The sequence below is a fragment of the Aristolochia californica genome, unplaced genomic scaffold (genome assembly GCF_029961685.1).
Source record: "Aristolochia californica isolate CCGP_79_NKW_82.1479 unplaced genomic scaffold, dmAriCali1.0.hap1 SCAF_2, whole genome shotgun sequence".
In the NCBI taxonomy this organism is placed as follows: Eukaryota; Viridiplantae; Streptophyta; class Magnoliopsida; order Piperales; family Aristolochiaceae; genus Aristolochia; species Aristolochia californica.
The window spans coordinates 14,131,120-14,140,783 of NW_027181881.1; the positions used below are offsets into that span (position 1 = coordinate 14,131,120).

Consider the following 9,664-nt stretch of genomic DNA (forward strand, 5'->3'; position numbering starts at 1 on the left):
GAGGGATTATTCTAACTCATCCAACTTCACATCACCTTTTTGCATTATATTGCCACCACTACTACTGTCAGTTATGAGTTGAAACCGGGTGTGATCCAACTCCTCCCTACATTCTATGGGTTGGAGAAGGAGGACCCTTATTACCACATCAAGGAATTCTTAGATATCTGTTCGACTTTCAAATTCCAGAATTTCTTAGATGACTCTATCCGGTTAAGACTTTTTCCATTTTCACCTAAGGATAAGACCAAGTCTTGGCTTAATTCCTAAGAGGTGGGCAGCATTACTTCATGGGACACATTAGTCACAAAAGTTTTGTCCAAGTACTTTCCCATTCAGAGAACTACAGTCCTCAAGAGAGAAATCTCCAACTTTATGCAGCAGGAGGGTGAACACTTTTATGAAGCATGGGAGAAATGGAAGGATTGGATCCGTAGGTGTCCGCATCATGGGTTTGAGAAATGGCATTTAGTGCAATACTTTTATCAAGGTCTTACACCTCAGGTTAGATCCATGGTAGATGCAACGAGTGGTTGGAGTTTGATGGGTAAGAGTGCTAGTGAGGCGTGGGACTTCTTTGAAACGTTGAGTGATCAATCTCAGCAATGGGGTTCGTCATTTAATGTTGATAGGACATCCCACGAAGCCAAAAGAGGGCGTCTCTACGAGGTTAGTGAAACACCTATGCTCATGGCCAAGATTGAGGGGTTGACTAGAAAAATTGATGTCGTTATGGAATCCAAGAGTTCACCTGCTCTTAACCCTTCTACTGTCTGTGCCATATGCTCTAGCTCTTCTCATCCCACACAAATGTGTCCATCTAGTTCATCCTACCCGGAGCTCATTGAAGAGTTGAATGCAGTCCAAAATTTTCATAGACCAAACCGGAATGATCCTTTTTCGGAAACATTTAATCCGGGTTGGGCTAGGCACCCAAATTTCTCATGGTCCAAGGGCCTACAGGTTGGGGGTCCTCCAGGGTTTAATCAACCCCAAGCTTTGCACCCACACTTCACTCAACAACCATTGATTCCACAAAAACCTTCACTTGAGGATACACTTCAATTATTCATGCGGAATACACAGTCCTCCATTGCTAAACTTGAAATACAAGTGAGTCAGTTGGCCAGCCACATGAGTGAACAGGCACAAAATAGACTCCCGAGTCAAACCATTGCTAACCCCAAAAGCACAAATGAGAGTGGGTCGAGTTCCAATCCCCACCACGAGCAAGCCAAAGCCATAACCACCCTTAGGAGTGGTCGTGAGTTGAACAATGGGGTAGGGACCACTAAGTCTAAGGAGTCAAAGGATGCCAATGGGGACACATCATTGAGTGAAGAACGTCCAAGTTCTCCACCATCAGCCAGGCAGATCCCTAACCAAGTCCCACCAACTCCTTATCTGCAGAGGTTATCGGGCCCACCTAGGAAAGGAGGTAGCATGCATGAAATGTTGGAACTGTTTAGTAAGGTTCACATTAACATTCCACTTCTTGATGCTATTAAGCAAGTCCCTGATTATGCCCAATTTTTGAAAGACCTTTGTACACAGAAGAGAAAACAACATGTTAACAAAAAGGTCTTTCTTACTGAGAATGTAAGCTCAATTCTAAAGAAAAATACTCCTTCTAAACTTAAAGATCATGGATGCCCCACAATTTCATGTGTCATTGGTGAACATACCATCCAGAGATCTCTTCTTGACTTAGGGGCAAGTGTGAATTTGCTTCATTTCTTTGTATACCAGAAATTAGGTTTGGGGGAATTGAAGCCTGCCCCCATCACACTTCAACTAGCTGACCATTCTATCAAGATACCACGAGGAATAGTTGAAGATGTTTTGATAAAAGTGGACAAATTTCTGTTCCCGGTTGATTTCATTGTTCTTGATACAGAACCAGTAGTCAATGTAACCAACCAAATTCTTGTCATCCTAGGACGTCCCTTCTTAGCCATATCTAGTGCTGTCATTCATTGTAAAAGTGGTGAGTTGGAGTTGTCTTTTGGAAATTTTAAGGTCTCGTTGAATGTGTTTAATGTCGAGCACCATTACTTGAGTCTGATGATCTGAGTCCTGCATTTAAGATAGAGATTGTTATGCTTGATGGCGAATCCACTCTTGAATCTTTTGAGTCTTACATAACATATTTAGACATGGATTATTTTGATGAGGAAACATATTTTTGAGAGGTTGACTATTTACTCAGTTCTGTACCTTTGTTGGAGGAAGCTTATGAGGTTGTCACAACTGATCATCCACAGGATCTTCATCTTGACTTGGACAAACCTCTTGAAACTTCCAAGCTAGATCTTAAGCCACTTCCTCCCACGTTGAAGTATGCGTTCTTGGGGACCCATGAACTCATTGCCAGTCATTATAGCCTCTGATTTGAGTACTGAACAGGAGGAACAATTGACTGAAGTTTTACAAGCACACAGAGATGCATTGGGGTGGACTCTTGATGCCTTAAAAGGGATTAGCCCCTTCATATGCATGTATCTTATTCATTTGGAGGAGGGGACTAAAGCCTCACGTGAGATGCAATGTACGTTAAATCCCCATATGCAGGAGGTTGTGAGAAACGAAGTCATCAGGTTGCTTGTGTCAGGCGTCATTTACCCTATTTCTGATAGTACCTGGGTGAGTCCAATTCAAGTTGTCCCTAAGAAAGGGGGGATAACGATAATGAAATATGAGAGTGGTGAATTGATTCCCACAAGAACTACCACCAAGTGGTGTGTCTGCATTGACTATAGAAAACTTAATTCCGCCACTAGGAAAGATCACTTCCCACTACCTTTCATTGATCAGATGCTAGAGCGATTGGCCAACTTCAATTTTTATTGCTTCTTAGATGGATACCCTGGCTACAATCAAATTCCTATTGCTCCAGAAGACCAGGAAAATACCACATTCACGTGTCTGTTTGGCACCTTTGCTTATAGATGCATGCCTTTTGGTTTATGCAATGCGGCTGCCACTTTCCAACTGTGCATGATGAGTATCTTTTCTGACATGATTGGTGACTTTTTAGAGCTCTTTATGACTGACTTTTCTGTGTTTGGTTCTAGCTTTGAGACATGTCTGCACAATCTTTAACTCGTATTGTCCCATTGCTTTAAGTCCAATTTAGTCTTGAATTGGGAAAAATGCCACTTCATGGTAAAAGAAGGGATTGTTTTAGGACATGTAGTGTCTGAGCGGGGTATAGAAGTGGACAAAGCCAAGGTTGACCTAATTGCCAATCTGCCACCACCTACTTCTGTGAAGGGGGTACATTCTTTCCTTGGCCATGTTGGATTCTATAGGCGCTTCATTAAGGACTTTAGCAAAATTTCTCATCCTTTGACGAATTTGCTTGCTCAAGATGTTGCTTTTGCCTTTGATGATGGCTGTATTCATGATTTTGAGACACTGAAGAAATGTTTGTCCACTGCACCCATTGTCCAACCCCCTACTTGGTCTTTGCCTTTTGAGTTGATGTGTGATGCCTCTGATTATACATTGGGGGCTGTTTTGGGGCAAAAGGTGGATAAAATTCCCTATGTCATTCAATATGCTAGCCGCACTCTTCATGATGCTCAATTGAATTACACTACCACTGAGAAGGAGTTGCTAGCTGTTGTGTTTGCCTTGAACAAATTCAGATCATATCTGTTAGGGTCAAAGGTTATAGTGTTCACTAATCATTCTGCTTTGAAGTACTTATTATCCATCAAGGACACTAAACCTCGCTTGATTAGATGGATCTTGAAATTACAAGAATTTGACCTTGAGAGTTGAGATAAGAAGGGTTGTGAGAATGTTGTTGCTGATCATCTATCTAGGATCTGTGTAGCACCTCATGAAGGATTTCTTCCTTTAAATGATTCCTTCCCTGACGAACAACTTCTCCAAGTATCCCACTTGCCTTGGTTTGCTGACATAGTCAACTATCTTGTAACTCGTAAGATTCCTGATTATTGGAGTAAACAAGATCGGTTGAAATTCTTTTCCCAATTCAAACATTTTTTTTGGGATGACCCTTATTTGTTCAAGGTGTGTCCAGACCAAGTCATTAGGAGTTGTGTACCTAAGCAAGACTTTGCCAACATTCTTGAATTTTGTCATTCCCACGCATGTGGTGGACATTTTGGTGCTAGAAAGACCGTGGGTAAAGTCTTGCAATGTGGTTTCTATTGGCCTTCATTATTTAGAGATGCCCATGAGTTTTGTCGTGTGTGTGATAGATGCCAACGGACTGGTTGTTTGTATAGGAAGAACATGATGCCTCTTAACCCCATTCTTATTGTTGAATTGTTTGATGTGTGGGGTATTGACTTCATGGGTCCTTTTCATGTCTCATTCGGCTATCAATACATCCTTGTTGCTATTGAATATGTCTCTAGATGGATTGAAGCTATTGCATGTAAGACAAATGATCACAAAGTGGTGGTAAATATTTTAAAAGAAAACATCTTTAATCGGTTTGGTACCCCGAGAGGGATCATCAGTGATGGGGGATCTCATTTTTGTAATAGAGCATTTGAGACCTTGTTGAAGAAATAATCCATCACTCGTCGGGTGTCCACTCCGTACCACCTGCAAACTTGTGGTCAAGTGAAAATCTCTAATAGGGAGATCAAACAGATTTTGGAAAAGTCGGTTCGCTTTGATAGGAAAGATTGGTCCACTCGATTGGACGATGCTTTATGGGCCTATCGAACCGCTTATAAGACTCCTATTGGGATGTCTCCATTTCACCTAGTGTTTGGCAAAGCATGTCATCTACATGTTGAGCTTGAGCATAGAGCTTATTGGGCCATTAAGACTTTGAATTTTGATTTGGCTCAAGCGGGTGAGGAGAGGAGATTGCAATGAATGAGTTGGAGGAGATACGTCATGATGTTTATGAGAATGCCAAACTGTATAAGAAGCGAACAAAGCTTTTACCTGATAAATCTATTTTTCGCAAGTTTTTTATTGTTGGGCAGAAGGTTTTACTTTATAACTCACAATTGCATTTGTTTCCAAGGAAGCTAAGATCCTAATGGTCGGGTCCATTTGAGGTTACACAGGTGTTTTCTCTTGGTGCTGTTGATATCCGCAATCATGGAGATGGGTCGGTCTTCAAAGTTAATGGTTAGAGGCCCAAACCGTATCTTGAGAATGTCACCACACCGGAGGAGGTGATGGTGATTTTCTTGGAGGAACCTGTTCATTCATCTTGACTGCATTAGAGTCTTGCTTACGACTATAAACTTAGTACATTGTGGGCAATCCCCACGTTTCTATCCCTTTGTACATTACATTTTTTATTTTTGTTTTATTCATTCTTATTGGGATAACCTTTGGTGTACTTTGGTCTTGATTGATTGGAGGTCCCCCGGCGATGCCGGCCTTGTCATGGACTCGGGGTACTCTCTTGCCGGCTGAGAACGTAAATGGTTCCGGTAGTCGATGACCAAACTTTTGGTCCCTAGTTTGACAGGTCTGTACTCAAATAACCATTTTGTGATTGACCAGTTCGAACTTGAAGTATTGAATGAAAACCTTATGGTGAGTAACTCAAGGACTTTGTTCAGTGCGTGATTCCTGCTGCCTTCAGTGGCCAGTCACACGGAGATTTCTTCAAAGTGTGATGTGGGATAGCGGTTTCATCTATGGATGATTACCTATGGGCACGACTGATATGAGTAAACCTTCTTCGAGGGAGACTATGTATCATTCCTAGGGGTCTTTATGGACTCTTCGGTATTATTGTTGATGACTAAACACATATGGTCCACCTATGGATTTAGGAGCCCTGAAGGAGCTTAACCCTTACTCTCCTGGAGTATAACCAGCTAAATTGTGAGTCAACTGGAGTATAATCAGATATTTTAATGATTGCTAGTTGGTTTGTTTGTTTTAACTTTTCCCCATTGAGGACAATGTCAAGTTTAGGTTTGGGGGGGGGGGGGGGGGGGGGGGGGGGGGGGGGGGCGTGTGGGACGGCTTTTTCGAGTCTTAGCAATGATTTTCTTTTGATTTTTTTTTTGTGGTTTTCAAATTACTCCTCTTAGTATGTGGTTAACTTTAGTAGAGTTAAAATAAGTTGCTCAAATGTGTTTCATAGTATGTGGAAAACTGTGTAGAATATGTATATTAGAAATGTAATATCATTTGTTGTGATCCATGAGAATTCAGTGGGATCACTTACTATTGCATTAGACTTGGAACTTACTTGCAAAAGAGAACATGTAAATCTAGTGTTGATCTGTGTCAGTTTGAATAGTCTTGTATGCCTATTTGATCTTATTCTTTTTTATATCTCAGTGAAATTCTTTGTTGTAATGTATGAATGCAAACGGAAATGCTCTTGCTTCCAAAAGACAGATAACCTCAGAAACAGCTTGGGCAAACCCAGGGACATGCACCGGAACAGTCGGTTACTTAAAAAATAAGTGCATGTGCAGTGAGGACGAATACAAAATGGTGGTAATACCAAAAGTATGCAGTGAAAAATAATTATTATGCTGGTAATAGTGAAAAATGGGTTTAAATCTAGAACCAATGAGTTTTCTTAACTTTGATGATGAATTTTAAATTGAAAGAAGTTGCAGTTCAAGATTGAAATATGTATACTTCTTTTGTGAGATTGTTAGACAACATGCTTACTCTATTATTTTCTCTTAATTGTGATGTGACCAGGATTTTATTGTTATATGTTGCTTCTTTGTTCTATTGAAGTAATTGTTAATTGTTTATGGGTCACATTAGTTCAGGTGGAGTACCTGTGAGTGTATTTGGATTGATAATGTGTTATATTTTACACAGGTTTTCAAATTGAGCAGGGTTTCAAATGATTTTCAGACATTTTACAATACTAAGTGTTAGTCATATGCTAATGAGGAGTAAATTTTCTTCACTTTTCTTTTTATATTGTTGATTTAGATGAATTTTGTGGGTAAATTCCATGCAAACCCTCACAAGACACAACTCATCCACTACCGTAAAGTAGGGGTTTAACGGCTTGTTGCATACACTAAATGTAATCGTGTTCCCTACGAAAGTGGCATTTTGTTTTCCTAGGCTTAATTTTGGTTCTGTTGTTGTTTTGCTAGGGACTAGCAAAGATTTAGGTTTGGGGGTGTGATAGATGCCAGATTCTGACATGAAAACTAGGTTAATTATAATAGAATAGCCCTTATAATTGTGTTATAGGTGGTTATTTATTGATTTTCAAATGAAACGTGCATTTATTGAATTTGGCATTATTCACTGCTTATATTACATGTTTTTCTCTCCTGAATTATATTTCATTGCTTTTAGGGTTTATTTCTTCCTGAAATGATTTTTATGGATTCAATTAGGGAATTTTGGGAGAATTTTGTGTGGAGAAGGAGATATTTACAGAAATGCCATTAGTGAAAGGGAGAGGTATTTTTAGGGCAAAATCATTTTTAAGAAGGGGAGGAGAGAGCTTGAGAGAGTCTCAAGCCAGCCACCGACCGAAAGAATAGAGACCCAAGAGGGCTCCCTCCAGCCATCGTTCACCGCACACCACCGTCGTCCACCGCCGTCCGGCAACCGAGAACAGACCCGAGGAGAGCTCGAGAGAGTCTCCGTCGCGGCGAGTTCAACACTACCATTTTCTGCTTGCCAAGCCGAGAGGTGACCCGAGAGGGCTCCTCCGGTGCCGATTCCTCATTTAGACCCTCCTCCGGCGTCAATTACGCATTTTCGACCACTTCCCGAGCCTAGTCCGACTCCGACCGAGACTCGAGAGAGCCGGTCAAAGGATTTCGCTTCCATCTCATCTTCCACCGCACCACCTCCTCTGGAGCCGATTTCGATTCCTCTTTTTCGGCGTCGCCTCCACTTCCGGCCGCTCGCTCTTGAAACCCGAAGCCTCTAATTTGTAGAAATCGTAGCAACCGTGAGAACGGGATTGCTACTTGAGCTAGAGGAAGAACAAGGGGAGTAATCTGTTATTTTGAAATTTAATTAGTTTTCTGTAGTTTGAACTTAGGTTTGAATGCTCATTAAATTTTATTTGAGAATTTATGTTTATCAAATATTTGTTCTCCAAATTTTCTGAGTAATTAGCTAGTTAGGGCAGGATTATAATTTAGGTTGGATTCTGGTATTATAATCCAATCTTTGTCCTTAACTCTAGGCGCCCAAGAGGGGCTAGAAGCAAGGATTGAGAATCTAGATTCGTGGTAAAATCCAGAGTTAACGTTTCCTGTTGTGCATGTAGTTAATTAGATCATTGCTTGATAATTTAGGATATAATCAGTGTTTAGTTCAGATTAATTCATCATATTTGGTTAGGTTAGTTGACTAAAGAATACACAAAATTCAGTCCTCCCTATGGATATGACCCTCCCTTCCTGCTAGATTACGTGAACGATTCGTATGCTTGCGAGGTATAAAAGCCGATGTAATTAAATTTCACATCAGTAGACAACAACAAGAATAAAAAAAATCTTCTACTTAAAAGATACGTATCTGTCGTTAATGAGTTGTCCAAGCAATAAACCAAACTGAAACATCTGCTTCTGAAAAAGGCACGATCTGGCTGATAATGTAAAGCAATGGTAATACGATCTGCTGGAAATATAACCAGTTTTAGCCCAATGAGAGCAGACCAGAAAACCGTGCGAAGTCCATTGTCTCTAGATACAATTTTAAATCGGCAAAAGTGGGTCATCGTTTGTCAAACTTCCAGTAAAGATACAAGGTAGATTTGTGGGACGGAGAAAAGACCGGCCTCACCAGAAAGATTATGTGAAGCTTCCTCTGGCTCTTGAGCTTGCCACATGCTGAGAAGAAGCCATCTTCTTTGATAATATTTCCAATGAGAGAAATAATGTGGCTAGTGCAATAACGAAGCCACCTGGATCCTTACCTCTGAAGGGTTGACAGAGCACCGTCGCCGATATGACCACAACAGGCTTGTTCAGAAACTTGAGATGCCTCTTAATTTGGAGGTATTTCTCGTTTATGAAGTCCTTGCAATGTGTGATCAATGTAATATGATTAAACGATGACTAGAGATAGTAGAGGCTTGGATGATGGAGGAGGATTGATCCGATGATGAGGATCCGAGTAGCAAGAGTTGCTTGGATCATGAGTAATTGGAGGAGATGGAGAATAATCCATATAATAGAGAATAATCAACCAAACTGAAAAGAATATGAGCAAATAAAAGAGAAACAAAGAAAAAGTTTCTGGAATCCTAATCACTGCACTGATACCATGTTGATTTTCAGGATTCCATGAATTTAGCTCATGGAGAAAAAGAGAGAGAGACCCATTGGGAGAAAACCAGAGGAAGAAGAGGTTATGGACTTGATTTCCTAACCTGATATCATGTTGATTTTCAATACTCCATGAATTTAGCTCATGGAGAAAAAGGGAGAGAGACCCTTTGAGAGAAAACTAGAGAAAGATTGGGTTATGGACTTGATTTCCTAACCCTCCATCTGAAGCTCTATTTATAGATTAATGAAATAATAGTATTATAATAACACCCCTGAACTTAGGGTTTGGGGTTTAGGGTTTTAACCTTAGAACTTTAACCTAATTACATCAGTGTCATCTCTATGAGATGACTCTTTATTTACCATCCTGCCATCATTGTATGTGGGCTTATGGGCCTTCTCCTTGATCTATGGGCCTTGAGCCCATCTTC

General features: G+C 40.6%; 1 non-coding gene across 1 annotated transcript; it reads right to left on the reverse strand.

Annotated features, from left to right (window-relative positions):
* Positions 1-348: 348 nt before the first annotated feature.
* On the reverse strand, positions 349-455 carry LOC137957414 (small nucleolar RNA R71). Its single transcript, XR_011113380.1, has one exon. It is a non-coding gene; the product is annotated as a small nucleolar RNA R71 (small nucleolar RNA).
* Positions 456-9,664: the final 9,209 nt, after the last annotated feature.